General features: G+C 39.4%; 1 non-coding gene across 1 annotated transcript; it reads left to right on the forward strand.

Moving 5' to 3' along the window:
- The first annotated feature begins 2488 nt into the window (after window positions 1-2488).
- On the forward strand, window positions 2489-2596 carry LOC148571540 (small nucleolar RNA R71). The gene has a single exon (XR_015907886.1). It is a non-coding gene; the product is annotated as a small nucleolar RNA R71 (small nucleolar RNA).
- The last annotated feature ends 15521 nt before the right edge of the window (window positions 2597-18117 follow it).

An 18117-nucleotide genomic window follows, 5' to 3' on the forward strand; every position in this document is an offset into this window, starting at 1 on the left:
GGAAAAACAAAAAGCTTATGCTTTTACCACACCAAACTTAGAATGTTGCTCGCCCTCGAGCAAAAGAAGAAAGAATAGAAGAAGAAGAAGAAGAAGATATGGAGGAGATGGGGGGATGTGTGTATTCGGCCATATGGGTGGGATTGGGTGGGATTGGGTGGGAAAGAGATATTGAATTTTGTAGGTAAGTGGGATGTATGGATGTGAGTGGTGAATGGAAAACAGAAGGGATGATCATGAATGGAGAGAGAGGGTGAGGTAGGTGGGGATCCTGTGGGGTCCACAGATCCTGAGGTGTTCAAAGATTTACAACCTTGCACCAAATTAGGCATGTAAAATGCCCTTGCACACAACTCTGGGCGTTCAGCGCCAGGTTGGTGCCCATTTTGGGCGTTCAACGCCCATTTGTTGGCCATTTCTGGCGTTGAACGCCAGAACCATGCTTGTTCTGGGCGTTCAGCGCCAGCTCTTCTCCAGGGTGCCATTCTGGCGTTCAGCGCCCAGATGATGCCCATTTTGGGCATTCAACGCCCAGACACTGCCCATTTTGGGCGTTTAGTGCCAGAACCAAGCTCTGTTCTGGCGTTGAACGCCAGGCAGGTGCTCCCTCCAGGGTGTGATTTTTCTTCTGCTGTTTTTGATTCCGTTTTTGATTTTTTTGTTTATTTTGTGACTCCACATGATCATGAACCTATAAAGACATATAACTAAGAAAAATATAGTTAGATAAATAAAAATTGGGTTGCCTCCCAACAAGCACTTCTTTAATGTCAATAGCTTGACAGTGGGCTCTCATGGAGCCTCACAGATGTTCAGAGCATTGTTGAGAATCTCCAACACCAAACTTAGAGTTTGGATATGGGAGTTCAACACCAAACTTAGAGTTTGGTTGTGGCCTCCCAACACCAAACTTAGAGTTTGACTGTGGGGGCTTTGTTTGACTCTGCTTTGAGAGAAGCTTTTTATGCTTCCTCTCCATGGATGCAGAGAGAGATCCTTGAGTTGTAAACACAAGGTTGTCCTCATTTATTTGAAGGATCAATTCTCCTCTGTCCACATCAATCACAGCTCTTGCTGTGGCTAGGAAAGGTCTTCCTAGGATGATGGATTCATCCTCTTCCTTTCCAGTATCCAAGACTATGAAATCAGCAGGGATGTAAAGGCCTTCAACCTTTACTAACACGTCCTCTACTTGTCCATAAGCCTGTTTTCTTGAATTGTCTGCCATTTCTAATGAGATTTTAGCAGCTTGCACCCGATAGATTCCCAGTTTCTCTATTACAGAGAGGGGCATGAGGTTTATCCCTGAACCAAGGTCACACAGAGTCTTAAAGATCTTGGTGCCTATGGTACAAGGTATTATGAACTTTCCAGGATCCTGTCTCTTCTGAGGTAATGTTAGTTGATCCAGATCACTTAGTTCATTGGTGAACAAGGGAGGTTCATCTTCCCAAGTTTCAATACCAAATAATTTGGCATTCAGCTTCATGATTGCACCAAGAAACTTGGCAGTTTGCTCTTCAGTAACATCCTCATTCTCTTCAGAAGAGGAATACTCATCAGAGCTCATGAAGGGCATAAGGAGGTTCAATGGAATCTCTATGGTCTCTAGATGAGCTTCAGAGTCCTTTGGTTCCTCAGAGGGAAGCTCCTTATTGATCACTGGACGTCCCAGGAGGTCTTCCTCCTTGGGATTCACGTCCTCTCCTTCCCTTACAGGTTTGGCCATGGTGCTTATGTCAATGGCCTTGCACTCTCCTTTTGGGTTCTCTTCTGTATTGCTTGGGAGAGTACTAGGAGGGATTTCAGTGATCCTCTTACTTAGCTGGCCCACTTGTGCTTCCAAATTTCTAATGGAAGATCTTGTTTCATTCATGAAACTCACAGTGGCCTTGGACAGATCAGAGACTAAGTTTGCTAAGCTAGATGGATTCTGCTCAGAATTCTCTGTCTGTTGCTGAGTGGATGATGGAAAAGGCTTGCTATTGCTAAACCTGTTTCTTCCACCATTATTAAAGCCTTGTTGAGGCTTTTGATCCTTCCATGAGAAATTTGGATGATTTCTCCATGATGAGTTATAGGTGTTTCCATAAGGTTCACCTAAGTAATTCACCTCTGCTATTGCAGGGTTTTCAGGATCATAAGCTTCTTCTTCAGAAGATGCCTCTTGAGTACTGTTGGATGCAGCTTGCATTCCATTCAGACTCTGAGAAATCATATTGACTTGCTGAGTCAATATTTTGTTCTGAGCCAATATGGCATTCAGAGTATCAACTTCAAGAACTCCCTTCTTCATAGGCGTCCCATTACTTACAAGATTCCTCTCAGAAGTGTACATGAACTGGTTATTAGCAACCATGTCAATGAGTTCTTGAGCTTCTGCAGGCGTTTTCTTTAGGTGAATAGATCCACCTGCAGAAGTATCCAATGACATCTTAGCGAATTCAGATAAACCATCATAGAATATATCCAGGATGGTCCATTCTGAAAGCATGTCAGAAGGACACTTTTTGGTCAACTGTTTGTATCTCTCCCAAGCTTCATAGAGGGATTCACCTTCTTTTTGTCTGAAAGTTTGAACATCCACTCTAAGCTTACTCAGCTTTTGAGGAGGAAAGAACTTGGCTAAGAAAGCCTTGACCAGCTTATCCCAAGAGTTCAGGCTATCCTTAGGTTGAGAGTCCAACCATACTCTAGCTCTGTCTCTTACAGCAAAAGGGAAAAGCATGAGCCTGTAGACTTCAGGATCTACTCCATTAGTCTTAACAGTATCACATATCTGCAAGAATTCAGTTAAGAACTGAAAAAGATCTTCAGATGGAAGTCCATGAAACTTGCAGTTCTGCTGCATTAGAAAAACTAGCTGAGGTTTCAGCTCAAAATTGTTTGCTCCAATGGCAGGAATGGAGATGCTTCTTCCATGTAAATTGGAATTAGGAGCAGTAAAGTCACCAAGCATTCTCCTTGCATTATTATTATTTTCAGCTGCCATCTTCTTTTCCTGTTTGATAATTTCTGATAGGTGCTTGCTGGTTTGTTGTAATTCAGCTTCTCTTAGTTTCCTCTTCAGAGTCCTTTCAGGTTCTGGATCTGCTTCAACAAGAAAATTCTTGTCCTTGCTCCTGCTCATATGACAAAGAAGAGGGCACAGAAAAATAATAATAATAGAGATCCTCTTTTTTTTTGAGTAAGGGAGAGATGTTAGTAGATGAATAAACAAATAGAAGGAGATGAGAGAGAAGAAAATTTTCGAAAATTATTTTTGAAAAAGGAGTTAGTGATTTTCGAAAATAGTTTTGGAAAAAGGTTAGTAATTTTCGAAAATTAAAATTAAAAATTGAAATAATTAGTTAATTAAAAAGAAATTTTGAAAAAGAGGGAAGATATTTTCGAAAATGAGAGAGAGAGAGAATTAGTTAGGTGGTTTTGAAAAAGATAAGAAAAAAACAAAAAGTTAGTTAGTTAGTTGAAACAAATTTTGAAAATCAATTTTGAAAAGATAAGAAGATAAGAAGTTAGAAAAGATATTTTGAAATCAAATTTTTGAAAAAGATAAGATAAGAAGATATTTTTGAAAATATATGATTGAAATTAGTTTTGAAAAAGATTTGATTTTTAAAATCACAATTAATGACTTGATTCACAAGAAATCACAAGATATGATTCTAGAACTTAAAGTTTGAATCTTTCTTAACAAGTAAGTAACAAACTTGAAATTTTTTGAATCAAAACATTAATTGTTATTGTTATTTTCGAAAATTTGATATAAAAATAAGAAAAAGATTTTTGAAAAATATTTTTAAAATTTTCGAAAATAACTAAGAAAAATGAAAAAGATTTGATTTTTGAAAAAGATTTTGAAAAAGATGAGATTTTTAAATTGAAAATTTGATTTGACTCATAAAAACAACTAGATTTTAAAATTTTTTGAAAAAGTCAAATCTAATTCGAAATTTTAAGAGAGAAAAAGGGAAAGATATTTTTTTGATTTTTGAATTTTTATGATGAGAGAGAAAAACAAGAAAAATGATGCAATGCATGAGAGTTATGGATCAAAACAATGAATGCATGCAAGAATGCTATGAATGTCAAGATGAACACCAAGAACACTATGAATGTCAAGATGAACACCAAGAACATATTTTTGAAAAATTTTTTAATGCATGGAAAACATGCAAGACACCAAACTTAGAATTCTTTAATGCTTAGACACTAAGAATTCAAGAATGCATATGAAAAACAAAAAAAAAAGACACAAAACATGCAAATGGAAAGATCAAACAAGAAGACTTACCAAGAACAACTTGAAGATCATGAAGAACACTATGAATGCATGAAATTTTCGAAAAATGCAAGATGCACATGCAATTGACACCAAACTTGTAACATGACTCAAGACTCAAACAAGAAATACAAAATATTTTTGATTTTTATGATTTTATGAATTTTTTTGTATTTTCTTTTAATTTTTTTCGAAAATCATTTTGAAAAAGAAAAATAAGGATTCAAAATTTTTCATATGAATTCCAGGAATCTTGTACTCTTTAGTCTAAAGCTCCAATCTGAGGGTTAGACATGGCTTAATAGCCAGTCAAGCTTTAGAATGGATTTACATCCATTGAGGTGATTAGTTGAAGACCAATCCCAAAGGAGTTTGGGTATGGCTTTTCAGCCAGATAGGATTCAACATGTTACCATGAAACTCTAGAATTCATTCTTGAATGTTTTGAAGCCATAGAATAATTTATTTTTGAAAACATTATTTTTATTATTTTTTTTTTTGAAAACAAAACAAAAAGAAAGTTACCCAATCTGAGCAACAAGATGAACCGTCAGTTGTCCAAACTCGAACAATCCCCGGCAACGGCGCCAAAAACTTGGTGCGCAGAAATTGTGATTATACTGTGATTATGTAAAATTCATCGCTCTTTCTTTCCTTGGTAATGGCGCCAAAAACATGATGCCAATACCATGGTTCACAACTTCGCACAACTAACCAGCAAGTGCACTGGGTCGTCCAAGTAATACCTTACGTGAGTAAGGGTCGAATCCCACGGAGATTGTTGGTATGAAGCAAGCTATGGTCACCTTGTAAATCTCAGTCAGGCGAATATAAAATAGTAATGGGGTTTTCAAAATTAATTAATAAAATAGGGATAGAAATACTTATGTAAATCATTGGTGAGAATTTCAGATAAGCGAATAGAGATGCTTTCGTTCCTCTGAACCTCTGCTTTCCTGCTATCTTCATCCAATCAGTCTTACTCCTTTCCATGGCTGGCTTTATGTGATACATCACCATTGTCAATGGCTACTTTCGGTCTTCTCTCGGGAAAATGATCCAAATGCCCTGTCACGGCACGGCTAATCGTCTAGAGGCATCACCCTTGTCAATGGTTTCATCTTATCCTCTCAGTGAAAATGGTCAACGCACCCTGTCACGGCACGGCTATTCATCTGTCGGTTCTCGATCATGCTAGAATAGCATTTACTATCCTTTTGCGTCTGTCACTACGCCCAGCAATCGCGAGTTTGAAGCTCGTCACAGTCATTCAATCATTGAATCCTACTCAGAATACCACAGACAAGGTTTAGACTTTCCAGATTCTCTTGAATGCCACCATCATTCTAGCTTACACCACGAAGATTCCGATTAAGAGATCTAAGAGATACTCATTCAATCTAATGTAGAACGGAAGTGGTTGTCAAGCACGCGTTCATAGGGAATGATGATGATTGTCACGTGCATCACATTCAGGTTGAAGTGCGAATGACTATCTTAGAAGCGAAATAAGATGAATTGAATAGAAAACAATAGTACTTTGCATTAATCTTTGAGGAACAGCAGAGCTCCACACCTTAATCTATGGAGTGCAGAAACTCTACCGTTGAAAATACATAAGTGAACGGTCCAGGCATGGCCGAGATGGCCAGCCCCTCTGATCTAAGAACCAGGCGTCCAAAGATGATCCTAAGATCCTAAGATGATCAAAAGATGTCTAATACAATAGTAAAAGGTCCTATTTATAATAAACTAGCTACTAGGGTTTACAGAAGTAAGTAATTGATGCATAAATCCACTTCCGGGGCCCATTTGGTGTGTGCTTGAGCTGAGCTTTAACTTTCCACATGCAGAGGCCATTTGTGGAGTTGAACGCCAGGTTTTGATCCATTTCTGGCGTTCAACTCTGGTTTTTGATCCCTTTGTGGCGCTGAACTCCAGAATTGGGCAGAGAGCTGGCGTTGAACGCCAGTTTGCATCATCTAAACTTGGGAAAAGTATGGACTATTATACATTTCTGGAAAGCTCTGGATGTCTACTTTCCAACGCAATCGGAAGCGCGCCATTTTGAGTTCTGTAGCTCTAGAAAATCCACTTTGAGTGCAGGGAGGTCAGAATCCAACAGCATCAGCAGTCATTCTTTAACCTCTGAATCTGATTTTTGCTCAAGTCCCTCAATTTCAGCCAGAAAATACCTGAAATCACAGAAAAACATACAAACTCATAGTAAAGTCCAGAAGTGTGAATTTAACATAAAAACTAATGAAAACATACCGAAAAGTAACTAGATTCTACTAAAAACATACTAAAAACAATGCTAAAAAGCGTATAAATTATCCGCTCATCAGGAACCAAAGGAATCTGAGGCTCATACAGAGACCATAGAGATTCCACTAAACTTACTGTTGCCATTCATGAGCTTTGATGAGTATTTCTCCTCTGAAGATGATGAAGATATTGTTGAAGAGCAAGTTGCTCAGTATCTAGGAGCAATCATGAAGCTGAATGCCAGGTTATTTGGTAATGAGACTTGGGAGGTTGAACCTCCATTGCTCATTAATGAACTGAATGCCTTGGTTCAACAGAAATTACCTCAGAAGAAACTGGATCCTGGAAAGTTCTTAACACCTTGTACCATAGGCACCATGACCTTTGAGAAGGCTCTGTGTGACCTGGGGTCAGGTATAAATCTCATGCTACTCTCTGTAATGGAGAAACTAGGGATCTTTGAGGTACAAGCTGCAAGAATCTCATTAGAGATGGCAGACAAATCAGTGAAATAGGCTTATGGACTTGTAGAGGATGTCTCAGTGAAGGTTAAAAGCCTGTACATCCCTGCTGATTTCATAATCTTAGACACTGGGAAAGATGAGGATGAATCCATTATCCTTGAAAAACCCTTCCTAGCCACAGCAAGAGCTGTGATTGATGTGGACAGAGGAGAGTTAGTCCTTTAATTGAATGAGGACTACCTTGTGTTTAAGGCTCAAGGATCTTCTTCTCTAACCATGGAGAGGAAGCATGAAAAGCTTCTCTCAATACAGAGTCAAACAGAGCTCCCACACTCAACTTCTAAGTTTGGTGTTGTGAGGCCACCATTAAGCTCTGAGTCTCTGTGAAGCTCTCTAAGAGCTCACTGTCAAGCTATTGACATTAAAGAAGTGCTTATTGGGAGGCAACCCAATGTTATTTAATTATATTTATTTATATAGACATTTGTTTTCCATTGTCATATTATGTTTTCTTTAGGTTGATGATCATGTGAAGTCATAAAAATAGCTATAGAATTAAAGTAGAATAAAAAACAACATCAAAAACAGTACACCCTGGAGGACAGGCTTAATGGTGTTTAAACGCCAATAAGGATAGCAGAATGGGCGTTTAATGCCCATGCAGGCAGCATTCTGGGTGTTTAACGCCAGAAATGGCAGCATTCTGGGCATTCAGAAAAAGGCCCAGTAAAGAAGGATTCCTGGTGTTTAACACCAGCCAGGGTATCTGGCTGGGCGTTAAATGCCCAAAAAGGCAGTCAAGTGGGCGTTAAATGCCAGAATGGATAGCATTCTGCGCGTTTAACGCCAGGATGACACAAGGGAGGTAATTTTGTTTCCAATTCGATTTTTTTCAATTTTTCATGTTTTAATTCATAATTTTTTTGCATCAAACATATTTTAAACGTTCATCTTTCAATTTCTATTTTCAAATATTAATAATCTTTCCAATTCTTTTTAATTCTTTTTTTTCAAATCTTTTCAATTCCTTCCAAAACGTTTTCAAAACTTACATGTCTTTTCAAATTCTTTTCAACTCTTTTTAATTTTTCTTGCATACAGTAATAAGTTTTCAAAATGAATTGCATCATTCTTCTTCTACTCCTTTCTATCTTATTTTGCTCGAGGACGAGCAAAGCTTTTAAGTTTGGTGTGGAAAAGCTCAGCTTTTTGCTTTCCATAACCACTAATGGCACCTAAGGCTGGAGAAACCTCTAGGAAGAGGAAATGGAAGGAAGTTGCTTCCAACTCCGAGTTATGGGAAATGGAGAGATTCATCTCAAAAGCCCATCACTAGAAAGAGGATGGAGCAAACAAGAGAGCCCACTCATGGACCTCAACAAGAGCACTCCATCATCCTCCATGAAATCAGAGAGGACCAAAAGGCCATGAGAGAGGAGCAACAAAGGCAAGGAAGAGACATAGAGGAGCTCAAGTACTCCATAGGATCTTCAAGAGGAAGAACTAGCTGCCATCATTAAGGTGGACCCATTCTTTAATTTCCTTGTTCTTATTTTTCTGTTTTTCGGTTTCTATGCTTTATGTTTTGTCTATGTTTTTGTCTTTATTACATGATCACTAGTGTTTAATGTCTATATCTTAAAGCTATGAATGTCCTATGAATTCTTCACCTTTCTTAAAAAAAATGTTTTCTAAAAATAGAAAAAGACATGAGTTTCGAATTCTATCTTGAAAATAGTTTAATTATTTTGATGTGGTGGCAATACTTTTTGTTTTTCTGAATGAATGCTTGAACAGTGCATATTTTTGAAAGTGAAGTTTATGAATGTTAAAATTGTTGGCTCTTGAAAGAATAATGAAAAAGGAGAAATGTTATTGATAATCTGAAAAATCATAAAATTGATTCTTGAAGCAAGAAAAAGCAGTGAAAAGCAAAAGCTTGCGAAAGAAAATGGCGAAAAAATAAAGAAAAAGAAAGAAAAAGAAAAAGCAAGTAGGAAAAGCCAATAACCCTTTAAACCAAAAGGCAAGGGTAAAAAGGATCTAAGGCTTTGAGCATTAATGGATAGGAGGGCCCAAAGGAATAAAATCCTGGCCTAAGCGGCTAAATCAAGCTGTCCCTAACCATGTGCTTGTGGCGTGAAGGTGTCAAGTGAAAAGCTTGAGACTGAGCGGTTAAAGTTGTGGTCCAAAGCAAAAAGAGTGTGTTTAAGAGCTCTAGACACCTCTAACTGGGGACTCTAGCAAAGTTGAGTCACAATCTGAAAAGGTTTACCCAGTTATATGTCTGTGGCATTTATGTATCCGGTGGTAATACTGAAAAACAAAATGCTTAGGGTCACGGCCAAGACTCATAAAGTAGATGTGTTCAAGAATCAACATACTGAACTTAGAAAATCAATAAGACTATCTGAATTCTGAGTTCCTATAGATGCCAATCATTCTGAACTTCAAAGGATAAAGTGAGATGCCAAAACTGTTCAGAAGCAAAAAGCTACTAGCCCGCTCATCTGATTGAAACTAATCTTCATTGATATTTTTGGAATTTATTGTATTTTCTCTTCTTTTTATCCTATTTTGTTTTTAGTTGTTTGGGGACAAGCAACAATTTAAGTTTGGTGTTGTGATGAGCGGATAATTTATACCCTTTTTGGTAGTGTTTTTACATAGTTTTTAGTATGTTTTAGTTACTTTTTATTATATTTTTATTAGTTTTTATGCAAAAATAACATTTCTGGACTTTACTATGAGTTTGTGAGTTTTTCTGTGATTTCAGGTATTTCTGGCTGAAATTGAGGGGCCTGAGCAAAAATCTTATTCAAAGGCTGAGAAAGGACTGAAGATGCTGTTGGATTCTGACCCTCCTGCACTCAAAGTGGATTTTCTAGAGCTACAAAAGCCAAATTGGCGGGCTCTCAATTGCTTTGGAAAGTAGACATCTTGAGCTTTTCAGCAATGTATAATAGTCCATACTTTGCCTGAGATTTGATGGCCCAAACTGGCATTCAAACGCCCACCAAAGACCCTTTTCTGGAGTAAAACGCCCAAACTGGCACCAGAACTGGAGTTAAACGCCCAAACTGGCACCCAAGTTGGCGTTTAACTCCAAGAATGGCCTATGCACATGTAAAGCTCAATGCTCAGCCCAAGCACACACCAACTGGGTCCCGGAAGTGGATTTCTGCACTATCTGCACTTAGTTACTTATTTTCTGTAATTCCTAGTAACTAGTTTAGTATAAATAGCACTTTTTACTATTGTATTAGGGAGCTTATGCCATATTTTCACGTTTGGAGAGGCTGGCCATTCGGCCATGCCTAGACTATTTTCTCTTATGTATTTTCTACGGTGGAGTTTCTACACCTCATAGATTAAGGTGCGGAGCTCTGCTGTTCTTCATGAATAAATGCAAGTACTATTATTTCTCTTTCAATTCACACTTACTTCTTCTCCAAGATATACTCTTGTACTTAATTTAGTTAAGTCAGAATGAAGGGGTGACCCGTGACAATCACCCACTATCTTCGTTACTCGCTTAGCCAAGATCCGCGTGCCTGACAACCACAGGCGGTCTACATGATGTTCAACGTAGTCATTGGACGACAGCCGGAGTATATTCTCTTGGGTCTCTGATCCACGATTCGCATCATCTCTCCTGACAATAGAGCATCCAAATCTGAGATTAGAACCTTCGTGGTATAGGCTAGAACCATTGGCAGCATTCTTGAGATCCGAAAAGTCTAAACCTTGTCTGTGGTATTCGAAGTAGGATCTGGAAAGGGATGACTGTGATGAGCTTCAAACTTGCGAATTTTAGGCGCAGTGATAGTTTACAAAAGGATAAGGGTCCTATTCCAACGCTAGTGAGAACCGACAGATGATTAGCCGTGCGGTAGCTGTACTTGGTATTTTTCATCCGATACGAGAAATCCGACAGTTGATTAGCCGTGCAGAGATCATACCTGGTATTTTTCATCCGAGAGCATCATACAGCTTGCCATGGAAGGGAGCACGCTTGGTTGGAAGAAGACAATAGGAAAGCAGAGGTTCAGAAGCAACAAAGCATCTCCAAACGCTTATCTGAAATTCCCACCAATGAATTACATAAGTATCTTTATTTTATTTTATGTTTTATTTATCTTTTAATTATCAAAACCTCATAACCATTTGAATCCGCTTGACTAAGATTTACAAGATGACCATAGCTTGCTTCAAGCCGACAATCTCCATGGGATCGACCCTTACTCACGTAAGGTATTACTTGGACGACCCAGTGCACTTGCTGGTTAGTTGTACGGAGTTGTGAAAAGTGTGATCACAATTTCGTGCACCATATCCCCAGCTCTGTAGGAAACTCTGGCTGCCGAGACTAGATCCGAAACCAAGGCGGGAAAAGGTAGGTTGTCCACAATTTGTACATGTCCCATGGCATCCCGTATGTGTCTTGGTAAGTTGAAAGGCTGGTCTGTAAGGGTACACCAGAGTAGAACAGCCATATCTACAATGAAAGAGGACTCATGAGTGCTAAAAAAGATGTAGTGGGACATAATATGTGCCCACACTCGTGCCTCCAAGGTGAGTGCTGAAGCCAATATTCTCTTAGGTCGAGATCGATGGTATCCATAGATCCATCTGCTGCCAGGTTGTGCAATAACTCTGAGAATGGCATCCCAGTCAAATTGGTATGTCTGGCATTTGAAGGAGGCTTCTTGGAATAGGTCCAATCCTTCTGGAGCAGGGGGAAGATCTAAAGCTGCATGAATGGCTTCTTCAGTTTTAGGGACTTGTTTCTGACGGACATAGACAGACTGCAGGGTTGGCATGTGAAAATTGGAGTAAAATTCAACTACCCATGAGAGATTAATCTGTCGTGGCTATCTCCGTAAGAATCCCCATTGTCTATTCTCAATGTGGGGCTCAACAAACTCAACAATGTGGGTCGGGAGGATGAATTGGTGCTCATTATTATAGTTCTGCTCAGCCAGGATGGGGAACATCTGCTCACAGTAGCGGTTAGCGAACCGCGCAGTGTCCTTTGCTGGAAAGGCTTTCTCTTTTTCATCAACCTTGATGATCCTCTTGACTCACTTTGTTGATGGCTTTACTGCTGTTGAAGATGGTTCTGCAACTAGTGCTCTTTTTGTTCCTTTCCTTGCCGGTGGTTTGGGAGTAGCTTTCTCTTTACCCTTCTTGGTGGCCATCCTGAAAAGGAAAAAGGAAAGTAACATTTAAAGCTAAGGGTTAAAGTAAGGAAGAGGATGGTACAAGTGATAATCATTGCATGGTAAAGAAGGATGTTGTTAACACATGGTCGCGACTACATGTGAAAAATTCATCAATGGAAATATAGCAAGTGCATGTTATGGCAAGTAGATGTAAGACATTTATTGGCATGCTGGCAAAGGTATGAGTAGCGTAGATCAAGCATTAATTGCCCAATTTGATTATCAAGTGTTTCAAACTAACAATCTGTTTGTATTGACAATTATATTCAATCAATAAAATAATAAAAGGGGTTTTGTGAAAAACAGGCATTAGAGTAGAAGAATAGAATAATTAAAAAAAATGCACAATGTCATACAGGCTTTTTCACAAACACTTAGCATGCATGGTAAATATGTTATTGAAAGTATTAAATTTGAACATGCAAGCAACCCTAATAATTAATATTAATTGTCAAACAATTCCTTTAAATATTCACAAGCAAAATATAGAAGAAAATAATCACCCAATTAAATCTCTAACACCAATCAAAAGAATGTAAAAAGAAAAAAAAAAGATAAAGAAAACATAGATAATGAAATTAAAAAGAAAAAGAAGAAGAAAACATAAATAAAAATAATAATGGAAAAGAAAAAGGGGAAAAGAAGAAAAAGAACCTTGATGAAGAAGATAAAAAGGGAGGGAGAAAATAGTAGAAAGTAAGAGAGAATAAAAAAGAAAGAAGGAAGAAGAAGGAAATAAGAAGGGAGAAGAAAGAATTAGGATTAGGGAAGAAAAGATAGGAATTCGGGCGCTGATCTGGATAAACTGTGGGTCGCATGCGACACGTGTATCACGCGTTCGCGTGAGTGGCGCTATTTTCAAGTGACGCGTACGCGTGACCTGAATTGTACTATTGGCGCGAGAGCAGCCTCGCGCACGCACAACTCTTTGTTTTAATACGCACATTGCCAAAATTTGGGGTGACGCGTGCGCGTCAGGGACGCGCACGAATGAATGGCCTGATTTGGAAAACGACGCGTACGCGTGATAGGGCCTGTGCTTCCAGCACAATTTCAGCCCCACACCATCATTACTTTCTGGCCATACACCATTTTGCGTCGATTTTACAGGGTAACGCGTGCGCATGGGTGACGCGCACGCATGGATGGCTGATTTTTCAAGTGACGCGGACGCGTCAGGGACGCATTCGCGTGGGCGTGTTTGTGCCTAAGGCATGCCTCCAGCCATGCTCCCGCATGACTCTCTGTTTCGTTTCTTCTTTGATTCGTATGCACACATGACATGTACGCGTCAGCAACACTCACGCGTCGCGAGCCCTTCTTTTTTATTTTTTTATTTTTTATTTTTTTATGCAGAATGCAGAATGCAGCATGCGGATGAATATGCAGAAATTATGAGAAGAGTCACTAAGAAAAATAAAGTAGAATAAGATAAAACAAAACTAACAGAAATGGAATGATCATACCATGGTGGGTTGTCTCCCACCTAGCACTTTGCTTTTACGTCCTTAAGTTGGACGATCTTCAGGGTCATTCTACTTCTGTTGGTGGGTCCTCTAAGAGGAAGACCTCTAACTCTTTGTGTTCCTTCATCTTCTCACCATGATAAAGCTTTAGGTGATGTCCATTGACCTTAATGAATTTGGAGCTAGAAGGATGACGCAGGTGAAAAACTCCGTATGGCTCTGCCTTTTTTACTCTGTAGGGGCCTTCCCATCTTGATCTCAGCTTGCCTAGCATGAGCCTCAGTTTGGAGTTATAAAGAAGAACCAATGCCCCTGGTCTGAAATCTCTCCTTTTTGTGTGCTTGTCATGGACAACCTTCATCTTCTCTTTGTATCGCCTGGAGTTGTCATATGCTTCGAGGCGAAGGTTCTCTAATTCTTCTAGTTGCAGCTTCCTTTCAGCACCAGCTTCCTCAAATCCCATGTTGCATTCCCTTACAGCCCAGAAAGCTTTGTGTTCCACCTCTACTGGAAGGTGGCAAGCCTTTCTGTACACTAAGCGGAAGGGGCTCATCCCAATGGGTGTCTTGTACGCTGTTCGATATGCCCAAAGCACATCTTGTAGCCTGGCACTGTAGTCCTTTCTATGAGGCTTTACTATCTTCTCCAGAATATGCTTTATTTCTCTATTAGATACCTCTGCTTGACCATTGGTCTGGGAATGGTATGCTGTTGCTACCTTGTGAACTATCCCATGCTTCTTCAGTAGTCATGCTAGTCTCTTATTACAAAAGTGAGTGCCTTGATCACTCACGATTGCTCGTGGTGATTCAAAGCGACAAATAATATGGTTTCTAACAAAGGAAACAACAGTGTTAGCATCATCACTACAGATAGGAATTGCTTCCATCCATTTAGAAACATAATCTACAGCTAACAGTATATAAAGGTAACCACTAGAGTTTGGAAATGGATCCATGAAGTCAATGCCCCAAACATAAAAAATTTCACAGAAAAGCATAATCTGTTGAGGCATCTCATCCCTCTTGGATATATTACCAAACCTTTGGCATGGGGAACAAGATTTACAAAAAGCAGCAGCATCTTGAAAAAGAGTAGGCCACCAGAATCCATAGTTTAAAATTTTCCTAGCTGTTCTTTGAGGGCCAAAATGTCCTCCACTCTCAGAAGAGTGCCAGGCCTCTAAAATGGACTGGAATTCTGATTGAGGCACACACCTTCTAATTACCTGGTCAGTACCACACCTCCATAAATATGGATCATCCCATATATAATATTTAGACTCTCTTTTCAGCTTGTCCCTTTGATGCTTAGTAAAATTAGGAGGGAAAGTATGGCTGATTAGATAATTAGCTATAGGTGCATACCAAGGAACTACTTCAGACACTGTATGCAATCTATCAAATGGAAAAGCATCATTTATAGGAGTGGAGTCATCCTTAATGTGCTCAAGGCAACTCAAGTGGTCTGCCACTAAATTCTTGTTACCACTCCTATCCTTAATTTCTAAATCAAATTCTTGTAGCAACAGTATCCAACGTATCAACCTTGGTTTGGATTCTTTTTTAGCTAATAAATACTTTAGTGCTGCATGGTCTGAGTACACTACCACCTTAGTACCAAATAAATAGGCTCGGAATTTATCCAGAGCAAAAACAATAGCCAGAAGCTCTTTTTCAGTGGTGGTGTAATTAGGCTGAGTAGCGTCTAAGGTCTTAGACGCATAAGCAATTACGAAAGGATCCTTACCTTCGCGCTGAGCCAGCACGGCTCCTACTGCATAGTTGGAGGCATCACACATGATCTTAAAAGGCTGGCTCCAGTCTGGTACTCTCACGATCAGAGCTTGAGTCAGGGCGATCTTCAGCTTATCAAATGCTTGCATGCAATCCTCACTGAACTCGAACTCAATATCTTTCTGCAGCAGTCTGGATAAAGGTATTGCTACCTTAATGAAGTCCTTAATAAATCTCCTGTAAAAACCTGCATGCCAAGGAACGAATGGACTTCCCTCACAGAGGATGGGTAAGGTAAACTAGAAATGACATCTACCTTTGTTGGATCTACAGAAATACCAGTATTAGAAATAACATGTCCTAGAACAATTCCTTGTTTTACCATAAAGTGACATTTTTCAAAATTCAATACAAGTTTTGAACTAACACACCTATCTAATACTCTACCAAACTATCCAAGCAAAGGCTAAAGAAATCACCATATACGCTAAAATCATCCATAAAAACTTCCATACAGCTCTCAATAAGATCTGAAAAGATACTCATCATGCATCTTTGGAAAGTAGTCGGTGCATTACATAAGCCAAAAGGCATCCTCTTATATGCATACGTTCCAAAGGAACATGTAAAATTAGTCTTTTTCGGATCTTCAGGAGCTATATGAATTTGAAAATAGCCTGTATAACCATCTAAAAAGCAGTAATAGGATTTATCTGATAGGCGATCAAGCATCTGATCAATAAATGGCAAGGGGTAGTGATCCTTGCGAGTGGCTTGGTTGAGACGCCTATAATCAATGCAAACTCTCCATGAATTCTACACTCTAGTTGTCAGGAGCTCTCCATGCTCATTCTTTATTGTTGTGACTCCAGACTTCTTGGGCACCACTTGTACTGGACAGACTCATTCACTGTCTGAGATGGGATAGATGATATCTGCTTCAAGTAGCCTGGTCATTTTTTTCTTGACAACTTCTAAGATGGTGAGGTTCAATCTTCTTTGGGGTTGACGGACAGGTTTTGCTTCCTCTTCTAAGAATATTCTGTGCTCACAAACTCGAGGGCTAATGCCTACTATATCCGCCAAGCTCCACCCAATTGCTCTCTTGTGTTTTCTCAGCACACTGAGCAGCTGCTCCTCCTGTTGGGGAGTGAGTTCCCTTGCAATGATAACTAGGAACTTCTGATTATCCTCAAGGTAAGTATACTTGAGGTGGGGAGGAATGGGTTTTAATTCCAATTTCTGCTCATGGCTAGGCTCTGGATTATCATGAGCTAATGATAATGGCAAAGTGTCCTCATTGTGTTCAGAGGGTATCCCTACACTTGGACCTTGCTCCATGTGCTTCTCTTCTACTTCTTCTTGGTGAACTTTAGCTACAGTTTCATCAATGATGTCGCACTGGAAGATAGAATGATCTTCCGGAGGGTGCTTCATAGCTTCATTTAAACTGAAACTCACTGCTCTGCCATCTATCTCAAAGGAGTAAGTTCCTGAGAATGCATCCAGCTTGAACTTCGAAGTCTTCAGGAATGGTCTTCCAAGAAGGATTGATGATGGTCTTCCTGAGTCAATAGGGGGCATTTCCAAGATATAAAAGTCAATGGGAAATGTGAGCCCCTTAATGCTTACTAATACATCTTCAGCAATTCCAGCCACTGTAATAATGCTTTTATCTGCTAACACAAAACGAGCTGCTGACCTTTTTAAGGGGGGGAGTCTCAAAGCATCATATATAGACAATGGCATTATATTAACATATGCTCCTAAATCACACATGCAGTCAGAAAATATTACACCTCTAATGGTACAATTAACCATGCATGGACCTGGATCACTACATTTCTTAGGTATACCTCCCATTAAAGCAGATATAGAACTACCTAAAGGAATAGTTTCTAGTTCATTAATTTTATCCTTATGTATGCATAAATCTTTCAGAAACTTTGCATATTTAGGTACCTGTTGAATAACATCAAAAAGGGGAACATTTACCTCAACCTTTTTGAAAATTTCTACCATTTTAGGATCAAGTTCCATCTGCTTCCTGGACTTCCTTACAAGGTATGGAAATGGGATAGGAATGGCACCACTTGCAGCTTCTGTGTCCTTTGGTGCTCCATTCCTTGGCTGAACTACTTCTTCTTCAACCATGTCTTGTACTTCCTCTTCTTCTTCAGCATCTTCCACTTCAACTATGTCTTCAACTGGGGCGTGTTCTTGTGGGTTTGGCTCCTCCTGGTTCCTCTCTTGCAGTGTGGTTCCGGACCTCAAAGTGATGGCATTGATGCCACCCTTGGGGTTAGGTAAGGATTGAGAAGGAATTCCACTGGAGCTTGAAGGTTGGTTGGTGGAAGCAGGTAATGAATCTATCCAGGAGACGAGAGCTTGTAAAGTGGCATTCAGACCATTTACGGTAGAGTTCAGTATGGTCCTCATGTCTTGTTGTCCTTGTGCAAGAGAATGAATCATCTCGTCATTTGATAAGGAAGGCGGATAAGTGATTTGAGGGGACTATTGTTGGTTGTGCTGGGGTCCTTGGGACTGCCTTAAGTAAGGCGCTCTGTATGGCTGGTTCTAGTTCTATTGTCTGTTGTTGTTATTCCACCTCTGATTTCCATTGTTGTCTTTGCTTCCTCTGTTATAGTTGTCCCTCCAACCATGGTTGGAATTATC

This window comes from Arachis ipaensis, chromosome B3, assembly GCF_059453495.1.
Source record: "Arachis ipaensis isolate K30076 ecotype BB chromosome B3, ASM5945349v1, whole genome shotgun sequence".
Classification (NCBI taxonomy): Eukaryota; Viridiplantae; Streptophyta; class Magnoliopsida; order Fabales; family Fabaceae; genus Arachis; species Arachis ipaensis.